At 44.4% G+C, this 21,077-nt stretch overlaps 1 long non-coding RNA gene across 1 annotated transcript in view; it reads left to right on the forward strand.

Annotated features, from left to right (window-relative positions):
- The first annotated feature begins 1,893 nt into the window (after window positions 1-1,893).
- LOC147663689 (uncharacterized) overlaps window positions 1,894-21,077 on the forward strand; it is a 253,967-nt gene continuing 234,783 nt past the window's right edge. Inside the window, exon 1 of the long non-coding RNA XR_015305255.1 lies at window positions 1,894-2,329. This is a non-coding gene — a long non-coding RNA (uncharacterized LOC147663689). The remainder of the gene's footprint in view (window positions 2,330-21,077) is intronic.

Genomic DNA, 21,077 nt, shown 5'->3' on the forward strand with positions numbered 1-21,077 from the left:
GAAAAAAAATATTTAAAAAAAAATTATTAATAAACATCTAAAATATATTTTAAGATTTAAAGAAGAATACATTTTACAGTTACAGATGTTAGCTTTTAAAAAACCAATGAAATTCACAGAAAAAACCATAGGTTATAGACCATATATAGTTAGGAATTTGCATTTACAAAACCTTGAAAATTCAGTGAAAAAACCATAGGTTATAGACCATATATAGTTAGGGATTTGCATTTACAAAACCTTATTTTACTCGCATAAAACCATTGAAATTCCATATATAGTTAGTTGCGCTAACTATATATCGCGCACCCGCAATCCACTGCTGATGATGTCACATATTACATCATTCATGACATGGTCAGTGACATCACTGATGACATCACTGATGACAACATCCAGTGACTGTATTTTTCTGTAAAGTGTAAATATGTCTTACATATTGAAGAATGAGTGGATGTATAAGTGTCTGGATGAAGGATTTAGTAGGTGCATGACTGACTGTATGAGTGAGTGATTAAATATGTCTCACTGAGTGCATGGGTTAGTGACTAAACTGTCTTAATTTGTGCATTATTATGTCTGTTGTTCTGTAAACTGCTGCATGTGTTGATCAGTAGCTATATGAGTAACTATATGGGTTATTGATTGGTTGCCCAAGTATTTGTATGGGAGACTGAGTGTGTGTGTGGGTGGCTGGGAGGTGTATGACTCTGTGCATAGATGTGTGAGCAGTTGATTCACTAGATGTATGGGCTCAAGAGTGCATGTGGAAACAGCTGTATGGGCGGTTGACTGTGTGCATGAGTGTATTGGTGAGTGAATGGATATCTCAGTGCTACATGTCAAAGTAAGTACATATGTAAACACAGTACATGTGAGAGTTGACATATATAAATTACTGTGCATAAGAGCCAGTGAATGTGTGAGTGGCTGTATGGATCATTGAGAACTTGTATCAGTGATTGTATAAGAGAGTAAATATGTGTTCGAATATGTTTGAATAAGTAAGGTGTGTATAAATGTATAGTTGAGGAAATGGAGGTGTGATTGATTCTTTGCATGACTGACTAGGTGTGTGAGTAACTCCATGAATGAGTGACAGTCTGTAAGTGTCTGTTTACACTGAGTGTATCTAAGGTTATATTAGAGTCTGAAGAGGTTCATCGTATTATCATATGAATGATGTCATCAGTGATGTGATCAGTCATGTCAAATGAGATGTCATCAGTGATTTCATCAGTGATGTCATTTGAGATGTCATTTGAGATGTCATCAGTGATGTCATCAGTGATGTCACTGACCATGTCATGAATGATGTAATATGTGACATCATCAGCAGTGGATTGCGGGTGCGCGATATATAGTTAGCGCAACTAACTATATATGGAATTTCAATGGTTTTATGCGAGTAAAATAAGGTTTTGTAAATGCAAATCCCTAACTATATATGGTCTATAACCTATGGTTTTTTCACTGAATTTTCAAGGTTTTGTAAATGCAAATTCCTAACTATATATGGTCTATAACCTATGGTTTTTTCTGTGAATATATATATATATATATATATATAATTACGATCTAGTTGTATGCAAATCAACTGGATTTTTATTTTCATCCCCCAAAATATTTGCAAGACGTTTGTGCTCACACTGCTGCATATGCACATATCAGGGAAAACAGATCTGCTGCATTGCATCAGAAGATGAATGCCATTAGCGATTCTAGGTAGTTCTCTGTGCGTTCGTCCAGGCCTCCATACATTGTGCAACATACCCACCTGTTCAGCCACACAAGCCCCCTTGATTATGCTGTTACAGCTCCTTTGCCCTAGGATTAGATGTTTTTTGCAGCAGGTTGTAGATGGAGCTGTGCTTTCTGTGGTGATGGGCGAGAATGCTGAGATCTATTGGCTGCCGGCTTTGTAATTTCATTCAGTTTGGTCCAATCGCAGGAGGAGTGAGAATGGTACAGCCTGTACCTCTCTCCCTCCTCAATCTCTTTTTTTTCTTGCAGATCTGTCTCTCTCCCTGTCTTTGTCTCTCTGCATAGGCAATCAGGTCTCTTTACTCACAGACCCGCTTTTACCTCCTGTGCCGCTTGCAATAAATTTTCCTGCTGAATGAACGTACAGTAGGGCTGATTTACAGGCGAGGACGCAAGGCGTGTTGTGGTCACTGCTTTCCTTATGGATGAGAAATCGGTTTGGTTCCAACCACGGAGGAGAGGAGCTTGGATTGAGTTGGTGTGGGTTTGTTAAAGGATTCCCTGGTAGCGTTCGGCTGTGTTAAAAGAACTCCCCCTGCACCTGCACAGCTGCCCGATTTCCACGGTAAGTGAAGATCCGACATTTATCGGGGTCGGGGGTGACATTGGTGTCAGCACAGTGTGTGTGTCAGAAAGCCCGGTTTTGCTGCAGTCTTTTTCACCCGTGCCTCCCTCCCGTTCGTTTCAGGCGACACTTGCATTTCCCTGCGAAAACAAGCTTTCAGTTCCAACCTTACGTGCGTCTACCCCTGCTGGAGTTTTATTTTTGAAGGCATTTCGCCGGGAACGGCTTTTGGCGAAGGATCTGATAATGTGCGGGGTGTTTACGAAGCAGCAGCTCTGCCTGTCGGACAAATAAACCGAAAAGTGGGGAGAGGAAAAACTGCAGAACAGAGAGAAAAGAGCAAAACTCGGGGGTCCTCGCTCACGGGGCTGAAGGCAGGGAGGGGGGTGGTACTCCAGCAACTGTCTGCAGTGTTCAGAGGTGCGCAGAGATGTCTGGAAACTGCCTGCAGCTTCATTTTCTCCGGATAAGCAACAACCCCTCACCTCCCAACTAACCGGCATTTCAACCCCTTTGGCGAGATCCGCTTCACACCGAGGCTAAAATCACCGACTTCCAAACGTAGCGATTAAAAAAAATCGTGGATTCGATGACTGGATTTTTACGGACAGGACTTGAGGGGGAAAGAACCTTCTGGCTGCCAATGGACTGAAAACAAACATTTCATTCTATGTTCGTGGCCGACGCTCGAGCTGCTGGTCTGTTTTGTGTGAAATTTCTGGTTTGGTGTTGCGGGGCACACTGTACGCAGAGCCATTTGCTTGGATTGTTTCTGCAAAGGGACTGGGAGTGAAAGAAGCGCCCACTCGCAGTGAGGAAAATGCAAAACCGCCGTGTTCCCAAAACGCGGGGAGGGTGTTCCACTGTCATAACCCCCACCGAATGGTATGCATACTAATGTCCTCTGCTGTGTGTAATGTTGCTGTCCCTCTTTCCTCGCTGGGGTCCGTGTCGTGCATTTCTTCTGCACATGGCGACCCGAAAGCGCATAAAAAAGAGCCGACTATACCCTGTCTTTCTTTGAGCTGCTTTGCTGGCGTGATTTCACCGAATCTTATAAATGTCCTTGTATTCTGTTTTTTTGCAAGAGGATTAAACCCCAAATTCGCACCCTCGACTTCCTTATCAGCTGCATTGTGCCCACCCCCCCCCCCCCAAGTTTTTTGCATTTCCTTCGCCTTATTGCGTGTATATCCCACCAGCCCAAACTCAGCGCCTCCCCATTAGGTGTTTTTGTGCCCCCATAGCGTCCCCCTCTCCCTCCTCGGGGCTCGGGAGTGGAGACGCACTTTGTAGCAAAGCGTGCCCTGGACGTGTCGCGCGAACAGGCGTCCCCTGCAGAATGATTCATCACGCCCCCTCCCATCAGACCGGGCATCATAAACTTTCAGGTTAGCGAATCCCACCACTTACGCCTTGCACCGCGGCGCGCGACATTTCTCATTCCCTGCCGCCTCCTGGGGGTTGGTAGGGGGGGGGGGGGGGGTTGGGGGGGTTTGGGGTGACTGCTGCGATTTGTAATGTTCTCACAACCTGATGATCGTGTCCGCCTTGTCTGAGCTGCGGCTGCTGATCGCTTTAGCCCCAGGCACAGCGAGCGGGGCTTCTGAAACTAGAATGCGTGGGGTGGAGTGTGTGTGTGTGTGTGGGGGGGGGGGGGGTATTCGGGGGGGGGGGGGCGTTAGGAAGGGGCCTGAAGAAAGGATGCTTTGGTTTGGTCCATTACTTGTGAGCTGGTAGGTCCGCTACTGTACCTTCCAGGAGACTGCAGCGTGAGGCTGCGGGGGCGGGGTGGTGGAGCTGAGGTGTTTCATTGGTGTATTTAGGTGTGCGGGTTGAGGAGGCTCACAGTCGTGTTTACCTTAAAAACCTTAAACTGCCTCTGTAAATCCCGCGCACAGACCAGATCGTGGAGTTCAGTCAGCTCTCTGATAGTCGCCTTAGATTTGAATCACAGGTGCCGCATTCAGGATGCCCTCTCCAAGCAAAGCCTGAATTATGCCACAGATAAAAAGAGGAGCAAGATGGAACCTCGCCTGTTGCCGTCGTTTAGTCAGACCTCATTTTCTCGAAGACCGTCACCCTGCGGGCGAGAGATCTCTCGTAGCTTTCCCCTCTTTCTTACATAGTAAGATTTATTTTTGGGGAATATCAAAATCGTAATTAACTCCCTATCTTTCGATTGTAGATAGTCTATGACTCCCAGGTTTGGTTCTCTAAAAATCACAATGCAGAGGTACGGTAATAAATTGTACTTCAGGGGGGTGGCTAAAAATACTTGTAGCGGGTGCTATACACATACTTCAAATGGGTTAGTAATTGTGTCAGAGATGAGTGAATCGTTCTCTGCAATAATCTAAAAACACAAAGGCTGTCTCGTCGTTATTTAGTTTTAGCAGTGGACCACTTCTTTTTTGAACGAGGCAAAAACAAGCCACAACGCACGTTTATGCTTTGCATTTAGTTGAAGGGCGCGCTGCTCTACTTGTGAAGTCTCCTAGCTACCCATGCGTCAGACACTTAACATGTGAAGAAACCGCAAAACGACACTTGCATGTAAAAAAAAAATGCTGTGCTGCCCTTCCTGGAAGAATCCACAAGGTGGTGGTGTGCGCGCTTTTTACGCAACAATTCCTTTACTGCGCGGTCAATTGCTTGAACAATTTAGTTTAATTATAAACAAAACTGTCCCCTCGGGGGCCCCGTGGCATGGTAGCTCTACGACTGCCTGCATGCAAAACAATGGCGTGCAGGCCAGCCAGGACGACCCCCTTGACAGACAGACCTAATTTGGCTGACAGGCCGTCAGAGAAGCGCGGGTCAGCAGGGAGCGGTCTCCTTCCCAAGCTGAGGGTGGCTGTCGCAGCCAGAGGTCACATTTAAGAATTAGAATATTTTCTCGCTCAGAGGAGGACACACGCACTCTAATTGTATGCTTGGCTCAAGGCACGTTTGAGAGAGGCAATACCTCACCATGAATGGTTTTATTTAGGGTTTCTGCAATCAAACGTTACCGAGGAGATAGATGACAGGAATTCGTTGCGCAGGAAACGACTGCGTTTTTGTGAGGTTTCTTGTCAATTTGCTTCCTTTGGGGCTGATGAGCCCTGACTGGGTCATTTCTCAACTTGCTTCTCTGTGGCTAATCAAACTTCTCTCTGAAGCCCACTCATTGCCCCTGTGTATGACGAAGGGGGATTTGCTAACCTCAGCTGTTGATGACAGTAGCGCCTTAAAGTCTCAGAGCAAAGCGCACTTCAAACTGCTGTAGTGAAATAATCTGGTCTGTCAGGACAAGATGTCTGCTTGGCATCAGCACCGAGTTCCACCAACCAATGTATTTTCCAGAGAATTCACAATGCGTGGCACCGCTACAGCAGCCAGGATGTTAAGCAGGATTTTGAGTATGGCTGTGGCCTGGAGCCGCGCCACAGGGAAGGACTTGGCACAATGAGAGTGCCCCGCAGCTGACCTCTGAATATGATTTGGCTGCTGGCGAGTGACAGGAAGAAGCTACTTACAAGAGTCACCATTGTTTAGGGGCAGTGAGAGAAGGCGAGTTTTTCTAAAGTAGTGGATGGCGCAATAGAGGGAGAGAGATTTACGAGGTATGAGGTTACTCAATTTTTCGGAGAGGTTTTTAGTCAGCACGATTTACAAAAAAACAATGTTTAATATGGAAAAATAAAAATGAAGTAAAATATGTTTTTTAAAGCCCATTGTTTTCTGGGCTGACCCGCGTCGATGTTTGCTACGGTGCCGTATATATCAATTTGAGAGAATCAGCTATAAAGGATGGATGTCGAACAATATGAATGCGTTATAATGACTTTTGGGGCCCAGCGTTTCCTCGGATGAACACATTTTAGAGAAACAGTGGTAAAAGGGTGGCATGCAAATAATCCTACATAAGTGAATGACTAATGAAGCTTAATTTAAATGGGATATTGTTTTGAACGAGCCGAAGTGATAAAAAGGGCACATTTCCAGGAGTAAAAGTACTTTATCATTTATGAATCACACACGCTGGTCTACTAGTGCACCTCATTCTGCACCTGTGTTCCCTTGATGAATATTACACATGTGTTCAATGTGTGTATATGTCCTGCATCGGGTAACCCTTTTTTTCTTCACACCGCTCTCCCCACCGCTCTCCCAGTGTTCCTCTTTCATTACAGAAGGTGCCCCTGATTCTTTTCTTGCTGTGCCAATAGGGGGTCTTTATGCTAATTTTAGATACCCCTGATATTCCTTCCGTTGGTTTCCAAGAGCACCTCTTCCCTGAAACGTGGGTCCCAGCTGCTCCTCACACCTCCCAGCTGTTCCTCACACCTCCTTCCCAGGACCCATCCTTCCTCGCAGAAAGCACCAGACCCTTTCCTCGCACTGCCCTTTCAGTGCACATCTGTCCTGATACCCGACGTCCTTTAATTGTGTGCCTGGCTCTTAATGTCTCAGTTTCTTTAAATTAAGCCCCCCCCCCCCCCTCCTTTCTTCACATTTATCTTACAGCACAGCCTCATTCTGACACTAGGGCCCTTGCTGTTCCGCACGCCACTCTCTCAGTGCGCCTCTATATTGACGATGAGTAGATCTAACACCCCCACACATTTTGCCATGTGACCTCAACTCGTTGCTCCGTGTGATTTTGGGCTCATTTAGTAACACTTGGCTGGGTGCCCATTGCCTTCAACAGCGCACGCCTCTGTGCCTCCATGCAGCGGTGAGGGGTTTCTCAGCCCCTCGTAGTAGTGACTGACCCTTTTCCCTTGCTCAGCAGTGAATGGGTTTCTCCTCTGGTTCCACAGTAGTGCTTGCTGTTGCGCCGCCGTGCTGCTGCATTGCATAGCGGCATGTCCCTGTACATTTGACAGCTCTGTGCCTCTTGCAGAGGTGCACGGCCCTTGGCAGTCACTTTCACGTTGCCTTCGTTCCTGCCTCCTGTGCAATGCATGGCACTGCCTATTCTAGAAGGGCATCCCCCCCCCCAATGCCCCCACCCCCCACACACACACACTCCCTTGGAGCAGTACCCGCCTCTAAACCATCTCCATTTACAGGCATGGCTCTGTGCCCTCTCGGAGCTCGAAGGCTGTGTGCAACCTGTAACAATGGACTGTACTGTTGTGTGTGTTTTGTTGTTGCTACCAATGTATGCCCCTGTGCCTTCTCTTTGTAACTATAACTTTAACCCTTCTGCATGCCCCAGCACATTATTCCGTGGCCCCTGTGCCCCACATATTGATCATGGGTCTGTCAGAGCCTTGGCGCCCTTTTCTTTTACTTGTGTGCGTGGCGTGTGACCCGGTGCACGGTTGTGTGATCTCTGCCTGTAGCAGAAGATATCATTTGTACCCTCCGTGTAGCAGTACGTTGTGATGGGTATCTCTCGCAGCGTACTCTTCTTTGTAGTGTACAGTGCTTCACGGCTCCTGCGCCATCCTCTGAAAATAGTGCATGGTTCCCCACCCTTGCATCAGTCCTGGGCTGTGATTGGCTTTTATCTATGAATTGCCCTTTGACTTTTCCGGGTAGCAAAGCCTGGCACTGCTCCCCTCCTCTGCTCCAGATCATGATTCTGTAACCCTTTGAGGCCTGCACGGCTCCATGTTCCCACAATTCACTGCATGATCTGTGCAGTTTCCCTTTAGCAGTGCGTGGCTCTGGACCAATATAGCTGCACCCAGGCCTGTGACTCCCTTTAGCACTGCATGGAGCATCCCCCTTATGCAGTGCATAGCTTCAGGCCCCATGGCAGATTATGGCTCTGTACTCTTTGAGCACTTATACCCAACACCTTCTCCTAGCAGTGCTAGGTCTGTGCTATACCCTGCAACGGTGCATTGCCCGCCTACCCCATATACATTTTATTTTACTATATTATGCACTTTTTATGTAGCATACCCCCACCTATTCCTTGCTCCTTCAGCACTTTTATATCAGCACTTCTCTCTGCTCCTTTCACCTATTGAAATTCAGGGCTCTCTGTTTCCTGGTATATCATGCATGGCTCCTTTACCTTACAGTTGTACAGGCGACCTTATTTTTTAAAACATTTTTATTGAGATTCAAAATATAATTACATTATGGCAATTCGCACCACTGAAAAAATATTGTACATGCACAAGCCATTAAATATTATAAAATACATAATCCAAGACATTATACACATTATAAAAGAGAATGGTAAACCGGCAACCTTATTCCATGTGTAGGGGGGACGCTCAAGCTTTGAAACCAAGAAACCATGACAATTTTTTGCTTAGATTTACCCCCCCTTGGAAATTCAAATTAAGAACCTTATTAAATATTTTCCTCTAAATCTTTGGAAGACCAGTAGCAGGAATTACTTGCTAAGTCGTAATTGCAAGGTCTGCGGAAGCACAGCAAATTCATTTTGTTTCACCTCGAGATTTTCTCTGTTCATAGCATCCAACAACCATCGGTGAAACTCTGAGGGGAAATAAGGAAGTCCTGGTGGAATAAGACCCTGAAATATCGATTCCCCTTGTAATTCCTCATTTTTTAGTTGGCACACAAAGTCCAAGTGATAGAGCGCGCAGTTCACCCGGGTCACCAATTTCTTACACGCACTGGGCCCCGGCGTGCATTTGATTTCAATCAGTGATTCTCGTGAACCGGGTGAGATCCTAGCACGCTACTATGAGTAATCAATGGTTTCAGGATTACCTCTGCTTACCATGCACCTGACTTACCGCAGGCACAAACTTACGATGGACCTAGAGCTAAAAGGGAAAATAGTAGACAGGACCTTAAAACATTTCTTTGTGTCCATATATTTTATCCACTTTTCTGTAAAATGACCACAGACACCTGATGAAGTTTAACACTTTATATGAAAATTCAAAAAGAAGAGGCCAAGACAATAAGCGATATGCAGAACACTATGTCAAACATTAATATCAACACCAATAGGTAACTTTGCACGAAGAAAATCACGACCATTAAGATATATGGGAAAACTAGAGGTGGGGTTTGGCATAGAACTAATCACTGCAATTTTATACTAAGACAAGAGTTGTGGAGGGACCTAAAACATGTACTTATCCTTATCACTTAAGACTATTCTTACTAAGTTCACTGCAAACCACTAAAGGAAAGGGAAAAATGGGAACAAGCTATTATTTATGACAAAGTCAATGAGCTCCTAAAGGAGGGGGGGGAGAGAAGGAACCCAACTAAATCAGACGCATATACTGGATGTTTCAACGGCAATAGAGCAATATCACAGGTTGAATGCTTTTATAGATTATACGAAAAAGCGAGAGAGAGAGAGAGAGAAAACAAGATACAAAGAATACGCAAACCCACAGACAATATTTACCTAATTCAGATTTGAGACCAACCCTGGCCACGGGTCAGTTGAGAAGATGGGGACAAGGACCCTCAGAAAAGGCACACCAGAATGCGAACAGGTACAACCCACGGACAGATCAGGACAGGATACCCCTCAGGTTCGGGTCAAAGGACTGGGCCTCCCAGGGAAACGACCAACACCCACAGCTCCGGACAGCAACGCCTGCGTTACCCCTTTCTGCAAGTAATCCGCCAGAAACCCCGATTGGATTTTCGAATCTCCCAGCAAAGTGCTTCGCCAGCACTTTAGGAATTTCCACCCCTTAGGAGCTTGTGGAAAGTATGGACAAAGTGCTCCGCAGCACTTTTAGATTGAACACCTATTGAGATCGTAGGGTCAGTGACAGGTCTGCTACTCGGACAAGTCGGACAATTTCCATAAGCCAAACTAGAGTAGTTATACCAATTTGGGGTCCCTCAGACCACCCACTAATGTTGCAAGTGACAGTTTCCCATATTTTGATTGGTCAGGAGAGGTGGTGCGATCATTACCACCTCCTAAAATTCAGCTTTCCCAGATTTAATATTCAGCTTTGCATACCCGCCCCCCGGGTTCACGTTCCCATCCATAGAGTACAACAGAAAATATGAGCGCATAAGACGGTTGCAACAAAGTCTGTTAAATTCAAGGTGATTGTCCACATTGTGTGCTGGGTTCTCAGGCGCATTTTGCTTCAGGAGCCAGCTGGCTTGGTTCAGCTTCTGCGCAGTCGAGTTTCTCCCAGGTCACATGGCAAAACCCAGAGGCGCTTCAAATATGGTGTAGCTTAAGAACTCCCAGCCCCAAAAGACGCGGTACATGAAAAGTAAGCGAAAACAAATTAATATCACATCCAGAATGATCACACTGTATACCATAAAAAATCTTATCCAACCCTTACTTTATAATGATTCTAGCATTAAGGTTTAGTGCGAAAAGATAGATAGGCTAAAGCAGCAGCAATAGCAGAGAGCGTGGTGAGAGTCAAGCGGCCATTTTAGTAATAGTGCGCATGTGCCCAGAACTCCCTCCAGAATGCGAGTGCGTCATATCACATGGGTATGACCGACGCATGCGCAGACTGAATTTCAGCAAAGCAGCCATTTTCCTTAGTGCAAGCTTCGTTAATATGAAAAAGACATACAGGCAAGCATCCGGGGACACCCGCGTGTTTGGAAAAAACGTGTAATAAACGACAACAATGATTTTAGTAATATTATACAATTTGGCGAGGTTCTTGCACGGGACAAGGCGCTTCACGTGCAAATCCTTGCTCCATCACAAGTAATGATCCGTTGTTAACTCCGCCCCCTAACCCCACAGCATGGGTAAATGTGGCGGACAGTTTTTAAAAGACATTTGTCCTGTAAACTTGTTATGTGGCCATTTTAGGGCCTTTGAATGTCAATTGATTTTTTATTCACATCTTTGTCTGTATTTCGTTATTTTAAACCTTACAGTTTGACGGATAGGTTCCATTGGCTACTAGCATGCAAATCCCTGTTAACAGATATAGTGGATGGTGTCAATGATTGTTACAGAGTTCCCCTATATTTCTACATAGTAGATACTTTAAGTCAAATGCTGCAGTAACTCACAAACATGAGGGTGAGGGGGAACATCAACATTTTTGTTAAATTATTATATAAAACTTGGATATCAACCAAGGGCTTGAAGGATATGAGACAGGTGGAGGCGGAGAGTTATGGGTCCTTCGTGGCCCTAGAGTGGATGTGCTTAGGGGTAAATGGAGTTTCAAAGAAACGGGGGACCCCACATCAATATAGAGCAGGTAGACGGGGAAAGAACAAGAATCAAGCAAGGAATGGAACCTGCCCTGTAATTTTAGAAAAGTGGCCTGCAAGAGGTCCAAAAGACTAAATGGCACTCTGAACCCTAAGTGGATATCTCACAAATGAATCAACACATGTGTATTATCAAAACCTATTTATTATTGATTATTATAATTCATTTTTTTCATTTTTATTTTGTATTTTAGTAGTATGGACAGACATGTTCAAAGAGGACAATTATAAATATACAATGATAATAAGTTAGATAAGGGGGTTAATTCCTATTCATAGCCCATGCTCCCACGACACATACCACCAACACACAAACACAATCATTCACACTTCGTGCAACACTTCACACAATTGCCACAGATGCATAAGATGGATAGGGGACAGATGACATAGAGTCCCAGGTGGTTTTGTAGGTTCCTAAGGTGGAACAAGGTGGGTTCAGAGTGCCATTTAGTCTTTTGGACCTCTTGCAGGCCACTTTTCTAAAATTACAGGGCATGTTCCCTTCCTTGCTTGATTCTAGGGGTAAATGGAGGCCTAGAGATGGGTAACTATGATTGATTGAGTGGCTCATTGACCTGCAGGTAAGGGGAACTGTTGGAATCTTAGAGCATACTTGTCATGTAGTGCTTTGGATTTGTAGTGTCATACAGAGCATTCTAATATGTTGGGGGGTGTTCAGACTTTGTCTTCTTCAGGTGTTCCAGGAGCATATCTGAATTGTATTGCTAGGGGTTTCTTATAGACAGCCGCAGCCCGTGCAGGTTAGAGCAGTGAGGCAATGGGGCTGGGTGAGGGGGGATTTTGATGGACGATGACCAGGGAAAATTAAATGAATAATTAATTTCCCCTCGTCATCGAAATCCCCCCCAACCCGGCCTCACCGCTCTTACCTGCATGGGACGCGGCTGCTTATAGAGGCCTCTGCCCTTCTCCTGAAGCAGGGCAGAGTTCTTGGCTCCAGCTCAATTTAAGGAAGTCCAGCGTCATGGCCACTACAGAGGTGGCAGAGCTTTATTTCCATTGAGTAGTAGTTGTTCATTTTGCTACGACTAGGGCCAGATCAGCTGGCCACACGATGATTCTTGTAGCATTTGTAAATCCACAATGCTATGGACAGCCAACTTTTTTGGGATTCGTTTGGCGGAAATGAGAGAGAGTATACCTAAAATATATTCCTCGAACAGGCTTCAATATGTCAGATGATATTGTTGTCAAATTGAGCACTGAAGTAAGTGGTTTTCAACGAGCAGTATGCTAGACAAGAAGTAATATACTGGCTTCGCAGTGCATACGATCCTCAATTTCGACTTCCTGTTCAATTCCATTTAAAACAGTAACAGGAAGCAGAGGCCCCACATCAATTACAAGGTTGGCAAGAACAATGTGGACCAGGTGTTCTTCAGGGCCGGACTGGGAACCAAAACTGTCCCTGGCAAAATACTTGGCCGCCCCCCTCCCTACTAGGGGGGGATTTGAGGTGCCGCCGAGCGCTTTGCTAGGGCCGGTTTTCGGTCGATTTTGTTGCAGGGCCGATTTTTTGCAGCTATGCTATAAAAACGGCCCTGTAACAGGCACGGCCCGTGCTGGGCGTTATACTGGGGCGGTGACGTCAGGCAGGGGAGGGTCGGGGGGGGGGTTGTAAAATGCGGGATATGGACCATTAGAGGTAAGTACCGCAAAAAATAAATAAAACTAATTTTGTTGCCCACGCTGCATCACAGTTGGCGATGCAGCGTGGGCAACAAAATTCTTTTTTTCTCTTTTCTTTCGGTACTTACCTCTAATGGTCCATATTCCGCATTTTACAACCCCCCTCCCTGACCCTCCCCTGCCTGACGTCACCGCCCCAATATAACGCCCGGCACGGGCCGTGCCTGCCCTGTAACAAAATCGGCCCCCAGGGGCTCAAAACCCACCCCCACCCTTGCGGTGCACCGGGGGATTGCCCGGTGCCCGCTATGGCCAGTCCGGGCCTGGTGTTCTTCACCAGGAGGCTTCGGCTGCTGGAATTCGCTGCAATTTGTGAGTGAAAAACTGGATGTGAAATGAGGTGTAACCAGGACAATTGAGATCAGAAGTACTAACTCTCTTTGAAGCTTGTCCTTTCTAAAGTGTACCTCAGGGTCCCACTTGTAAACCCCATTCATTTCTTGCTCCGAAGTTACTGATACCCATAGTATTGGTAATTTCAGTGGGCAGAGTTAATAGGTGGATGTCCAGAGCACACTAAATGAAGCCCTTTGCCAACAATGCACAAATGGTGAAGGTCACACTTAGATCCTGAGGGCCATACTTAACATAGGAGTGCGTTGCCATTGAGTCGCTCAAAATGGAGCAAGGGTAACATGATCCTTAAGTCTGCTTTACCAAGCCACGCCAGGCCAGCGTACATGGTCATGCGTGGCCTGGTAAATCCAGAGTAACATAAGGCAGCGTGAGTCGCTGCCTTGCGTTACTCTTCACCTGGAAGTCGTTGCATGGGTGGAGCTTGGGTGTTCCCGCGCATCCACCCATGCATTCCCAGATTTACCAAGACGGGTCACCCTGGGAATGGGTTAAATGTGTACACCTTCCCAACAGAGGCACAACATGTAGAAATATATTTATTCCTCCTCATTGTTTCATCTTTTTATGTGAGCTGCATTCTCCAACACACTTATAACGTGAAAACACCTGAAGGATTGATTTTGTGCAGGAAGGTGCTCCTTCCTGCACGAAAATGATACTGCCTGTAACGCAGGCACCCTTGCACCATGGCGCAAGGGTGCCTGCATTGGTGCTAAATTGCACTGAGTGCCCCAGCGCAGTGGGGGAGCAGGATTCCAGATATCTTGATAGACATGGTGCATGCCTGCCCTCGTGATTTGATGCAGCAAGGTAGTCCAAAATTGGGACCGGAAGGAATCCGACTCCTAAAAATGACTGAACAGCTAAAAGGCACCTGCTGAGGCTCACCACTTAACAAGGCTCTAAACGAACAAGACCGCGTTTATTTATGTTTCACTATGGCCTAAAATGCTGATAACAGAATATTTCTTGTCAGTAAAACAAACGTGGAAAATGTTTCAAGGAAAAGAGAGGCGTCCTCTCTTCATTCTCCATCAAAACGCTTTCAGGGATAAGGTATTCCTAAAGGGCAGAGGTCATGTGGCCTGTCCTGAGCTGCTTGCCCTCTCAGGGCGGGCGGGTCATTCGTGTGGCCCACAATCTCCGTCGTGATTCGCTGTGATCAGAAGGCCAAGGGAAACGCATTCATAATACACAGCCACAAACGAATTCAACTAATGAAGCTCTAGCACATAATCTGTTTAGGGTTTAAAATGGATTACTGGCGCATAGAGATTCAGTCATTGCAGTCATTTTGTATAAAATGAAATGGATAGCAGAGGCAAAAATCAATCGACAAAACAATCACAGCAAATTGGTCCGCACTTGAGTTTATCAGTGAGCAAGAATATTTTGGGCGCCGGTGATACATTATGTTATTTTGCTGCAAGATGTGCTAAAGCGTCTACCTGCATTTTGCTCACTTCGTGCTTTTGTTACCGATTCGGTCACGACGAACTGTCGCAAAGTGGTTATCGACTGTGAAGGGCTTATCAGGCCAATCCGTAACTGCACCTCTTTGAATGAGACGGTGTGCCTTTCAATTAATACTTTGCCAGGATTAAAATGTGCAAATATAGCGGGAAACTCCCAGATCATAGCATGTGGTATGCTCTGGATATCTCAAAATGTCCTTCTGCCGTTCGGTGTGTGCGTGTGTGTATATATATATATATATATAGTTATGTGTGTGCGTCTATATGTATGTATACACACACACACACACATATATATATGTGTGTGTGTGTGTGTGTGTGTGTATATATATATATATATATATATATATATATATATATATATATATATAAAGACAGAGAGACAGAGAGAGAGATAGATATTGAGATGTATAGTTTTGTATAAATCCCAATCACACACTCATTTTCGCCATGATCTCTCAATCTTTCTTATTCGATCTGTCTCTCTGCATGCATCTCTGTCTCGCCCTTCCTTAATTCGTCCCTCCCTCCTCTCAACACCATTCCCCTTCCTTCCCCTCTCCCTCCTTTTTGCACCGACCTATAACGTTTGCAAAGATGAGCAATAGAAATTCCTTCCATATGGGCGGAGGAGAGAGCCTTGATCAAAATGTCCTTCAACATCATTAGTTAATTTCTCGTCTAAAGAATGGATGGCACATTGCATTCTGTAGTAAAAGAAAACGCGTAGTTTGAAAGCAGCGAATATTAAAGGGGGAGAGGGGGGCAATGAAATTATTCAGCAAGAGGTAGACTGCAGATGGGCTTCAATAAAGAATGACCTTGTAGACCTTCAGGGGTAGGATGCTTTTGATGCATCCATTTTGAAATAAAAACAAGCTCGGCCTCAAAGAAGGAACATAACGTTGTGAGTGGCTGAGAAATATTGAGGCTGGTGAGCCCCTAATAACAGCATTCGCCTGTTACTCCACAGGGGTTCAGAGGGGTAACACGTGCTTCCCGTGACTCTTGCTTCTCTTTCGTGTTCTGACCCTTGACGTTGTTTCTTGAGTCGAGGAGTCGACTGCAGCCAAAGGATTCCTCGAGGCCTAGTTCGTTGTGAGAGTGATGTTAGGCTTCTGCACAGGACGCAACATGCACAGTTGCAGGAACGTCCAAACCTTCATGAAGAAAAAAACAAATTCCTGCTTGAAAAGGTAGTGCTGGTATTTTGTTGCAAAAATGTGTTGATGCTCGACAAATTCTCATATCTTAATTACCTAAGTGTGGATTGTGGTGATTTAAATCTGTGTATGAAAGTGTTAGCTTCATCTGTGAGCCAGTGCACCACCGAGAAGCACAGTAGCTTTTATAGCACGGCTCCTGGCGTTGACTCCACCATTTTGTGCTCTATTAGTACCATGTAGAAAACAGAACCACATGCACAGGTGATTTTTGAACCAGGCTGAAGTTCGAAAAAAATGCGGACAATATTTAAACGTTTGGTCAAAATGCCTTGTCTGTTACCATCTGTAGGTGTCAAAATGGCTTCCCCTCCAGACAGGAAAACACTTGCCTTAGGAATGTAGGGCGGATTGTTTTTCTGTTAACCGAATGGATATACATTTACCTAATGATGTTAGTATTCGTTTATAAACACATAATCTCCCCCCTTATTAAGAACATTTTCAATAACTTCGGTTCCTATGTGTCTTGTCTAAGGCTGTTTCTAAAGATTGTTCTTTGCACTTGTTGTAGGGGTCAGCCACCTAATAGCGTCCGTATATTGTCTGTGCCAATTGATTTAAACTGCTAACTTGCATTAACAGTTGCCTCTGATGATTTATGGTTACTCATACAGTAGTCTTATACTTTTAGTGCCAAGTCATTAATTTAATGCTTAAACATGTTTTTTTTATTTGCTCTTTATTCACATTTTCGTAATCTTTTTTTATGTTCCAGTGCAACATATAGATATTCCTTCAAGATTTATGACATTAACACTGAGAGCCAACTGTTCATATCCTAGAACGTATTTCTACTTAATAAGGGATGACTTGCATTACACCCATCTGCTGTTGTTGAGTGGCCTATAAGACTCATCAAAAAGTCAGATGATTAATGCTTAAAAAGGTTAACTTTACCTTCTCAGTATTTAATCTATACATTTTAGTGCCAAACATTAGGGGGGTTCATATATGCATATTGGCGCATCCGAGAAATTGGGAAAATTCTGCACAGTACCCTACTGGAGTGCTTCAACTCCTCATTAGAGGTAGCGAGTGCTACATAAATGAATTTAGATTTTTTTTTTAATTTGAGTCGGATTTCTAAATGCAATTACAATATGATACAACTGAAATCCACAACTTTTCAAGCAATGGGTTCACGAGATACATTTTGTAGGTGCTCGGTGGACATATGATTTCAAGGGTACACTGCACCTACGTCAATTATAGGACAATATCTGGTACAGTATTTTGATGACGTTATTTTACTGCATTTTATAAGTAACGATATCTTCCATTGAAAGTCGTATTTCATTTTTTTTGTTTCGTGTTGTCGGAAGGAGTAAGGCCTTCTCTGCTGATTGCTGGTGTAGCATTTTGGTGTGAATGCGTAAGCAATGGGTAATGTGCATCAGAGATTCAGATTAGGGAAGTGGCGGTTGAAGCTGTCATGATGTCGTCGTTTTGATTATCAGCGCAGTGTTTGACAGGAGCTGCCTTTTTATGTGTCCTTTTATTCATTAAAACGTTGGGCCTTTTCTTTTTTCTTTGAGTAAGGCGATACATTTGATTTGACCTTATATGGATGCATGTCACTTAAAGCTATCAATCTAATGGTATAATAATCTTTCTCTTTGCTCGTTTTTTTTGTTGTTTAAAAAGCACTGCTGTCAACCCTAAAGGAATGGTCGCCGCCATCTTGCACAAGGTTAAAAAGAATATTAGTTCATTTCTGCAAGGCTACCTATCATTGACGTGTGCCACTCTGTGCGCAACGTCTTAATCAACGGAATTACCTGAGCAGGAATTGCAGTGCATGCACTAATTTCCTGGCTGATCTCATTAAAACGTTTCAGCGCTTCAATACAAAACCTCATAAGGTTGAGTGTAAAGCAGTAATGGCCTTCCCGTTTAATTTGGATTATATCTCCCTCAAAGACATTTACTGTCTTGTCTATGCAGAGAGATTTTTCACCTTATGGCGTAGTGCTTGCAAAGCGTGTTTCTGTCGTACTGTGTTGGCGCTGTCTTGTCCGCTGGTTGAGGAAGGTGCCTACGTTGTCATAGGTCACTGGTGATGGCCGGATGATTGTCTTAGGCACTCTTATCTGTAATTCTTTTAATGTGCAGTGGTCGATGGAACCCCCTTCTTTGAATTTTCTACCTGAGAGATAGCCCTGTGTATTATTGCCCTTACAGCTGCGATCCTTTGTTTTGTAACTGTTGTATCTGTGACTAGCACGTGAACAACTTAGAGCACTATGCAACATTGGTTACTGTCACTCAGAGGGCAGTCAATACTCACACTCTGGCCTGCTACCTTCACTCCACTGACTACAGGGTATGGCCTCTTAATTACCTAGGCAACTTATTCATGGTGCACTGTATCTGGTTGTATGATACAACAATGCATGCCTTAACCACGCATGCCTAAACAACATGGACTGAACCACAACCACATCTTTACCACGCATGCATTTACCAAGCATGCCTTCACAATGAATTTCATTGCATGGGGATGATTGGTAAAGGGATATGCGTGGAAAAGATCACCACCCAGGTCCCCTCGTACTGACCACAAAACCTGATACCCCAGCCCTGCAATCCATCCTGCCCCAGCCCTAAACACTACTCTGACCCCTCCAACCCTGAGACCTAAAACCAGCTTCCTGTCCTAAAAGCTACCCCCCCACCAAAACCTGGCCACAGCCTCACTGACCAAGCCTCGTTCCAGTCCAACTTCCCCCGATACTTCCTGTTCCTCTCTGTGCCCATCCGATCTGCTTCTGGACTGCTGACTGCCTTGACCACACATATGCATGAGTCAGGCAAGTGTTGTTCCACTTGCGTTGAAACGGCACATGTAGCTCAACCTGATTTGTAAATGCTGTTTCCCCATTGGCCTAAATCAGCACATTCCTATTAGGAATGATATATTCCCAATCTCTGAGGTGTTGCAGTTTCTTCCACCCTTATCAACATTCAGAATTTATACTTCATCTTTACTTCGTGACCTGAAACACACATTGGGACGTCTAGGGCTTGGCCTTGTGATATCTCAGGACCAAGAATAGAGGTAGCGAATGCAGTTACTTGCCAAGCAACACCTTGCATTCCACCACCCAAGCTGTTCAAACCCATCCTTTCCTCACTGATCTGTCCACATAGGCTGAGGTAGCATGTACTGTCTACATGAACAACACTGTGGCAACCCAACACAGAATGCTGGCCATGGAGCGATTTCTGCTGGCATGAACTTATTGAACCCAAATCACTGGCCACCCAGTAATCAGGTTATTGGTGTTGTGGGCTCACAATTGGGGAGACTCAATTTCAGCCTCTCCTAACACAATTTTGATAAGGTCCCTAATATAATGGCTCTGGTAAGTTTTTCATAAATAACACCTAAGCATTCTTTAACCCAGAGCATTTTAAAAGGTGGAATTTCTTTATTTTTTTATATCCCAGTATTAAAATCAACTTCATGGTTTTGTTCCTTTAGAGCTAGTTCTTTTGCAGAAGTTTCTATTTCCAAAGTTAAAAGGCACATGTTCACAGTTAGTATATCTTTCTTTTAATTTTACAAAATGTTCTCATGCAGATCACACAATTTTAAGACATTTGATCCCTCATTTTATGTAAATACTGTCCCCTTAGGCCTGGTGGTCACTCTGAGTGGGTTTGCATATATAATCCCTTTACTACAAGAGTATGCATGTCATATAACTGAGCAGATCAGATTCTCATTTGTGATGTTTCCCTATAAGGATAGGTAGGATTTGTAACCCCGCTTCCAGAGGGTGTATATGATCCCTACTAACACCTAGTTACACTGATATGGGGGGGTCTGGGGGAGACCAAACAGTGACTCATTCTTAAACAACCAATTTTACAATCAATAATATAAAGTCAGTTCAATATCAACTGATGGCAGGAATTCAGCTGAAATCACATTTGCAGGCGAATGCACAATGGGTTTCATCTATCCACTTTCCCGCTCACAAGCAATGATAGAAGTGGCTTGCTGTCAGCTAGGTAGACTTAACAACAGTTGAACAACAAGTTGTCACTACAGTTTGTCGTGTTGAGTCTCTTCGGATGAGCTCTCTTTAGATGAGAGAAGTTCTCATCAGAAGAGAGCTACTCCTACTTTCAGGAATAGGCTGGCTCAGGTCCCCCAAAATATGTTTTCCAGTGCTACGCTATATTCACGTTGTTACTCTTTCAACTGAAGTTCCTAAAGTCACTTATATGTGCTAACTTAATTTCTTGTGTTTTCTAGAGACATTACAAATTTGCCAACAGTGAAGTATAATTTGTATAGTATTCCGCTCTTATTTTGAAATAAGTGCGTATCATCATAGACACCACCCTTTCCTTTCAACACCACGTAAACAAACTCACTGCTTCCATCTACTACATCCTGAGAATCCTGAAGAAGATATTGCCCTTTATACCAACAGGATTAAAGAAAACAGTGGTGGCAGCCTTAGTGCTGTCCAAACTGGATTATTGTAATGGAATACTAGTTGGAGCTAATAAATCAGTAATAACAAAATTACAGGATATCCAAATTCCGCTGCTAGACTGCTCTTTGTTCTGTTCAAATATTCATCAGCCAAACAGGCCCTCAACACACTGCATTGTCTATCGATCGAGAAGAAAATCAGGTTCAAAGCACTGTGTGTCACTTTCAAGGCCCTACAGAACTCAGGTCCCGAGTATATAATCAAACACTTTGAATGGTATTCACCAGCCGCACACACCGCTCGGCCTCCCTAAAGCTAGTGAGGGTACCATCCCCGCCTCCAGAGATGGGGTGGCAAAAGCTTC

Source organism: Lissotriton vulgaris, unplaced genomic scaffold, assembly GCF_964263255.1.
Source record: "Lissotriton vulgaris unplaced genomic scaffold, aLisVul1.2 SCAFFOLD_2396, whole genome shotgun sequence".
Lineage (NCBI taxonomy): Eukaryota > Metazoa > Chordata > Amphibia > Caudata > Salamandridae > Lissotriton > Lissotriton vulgaris.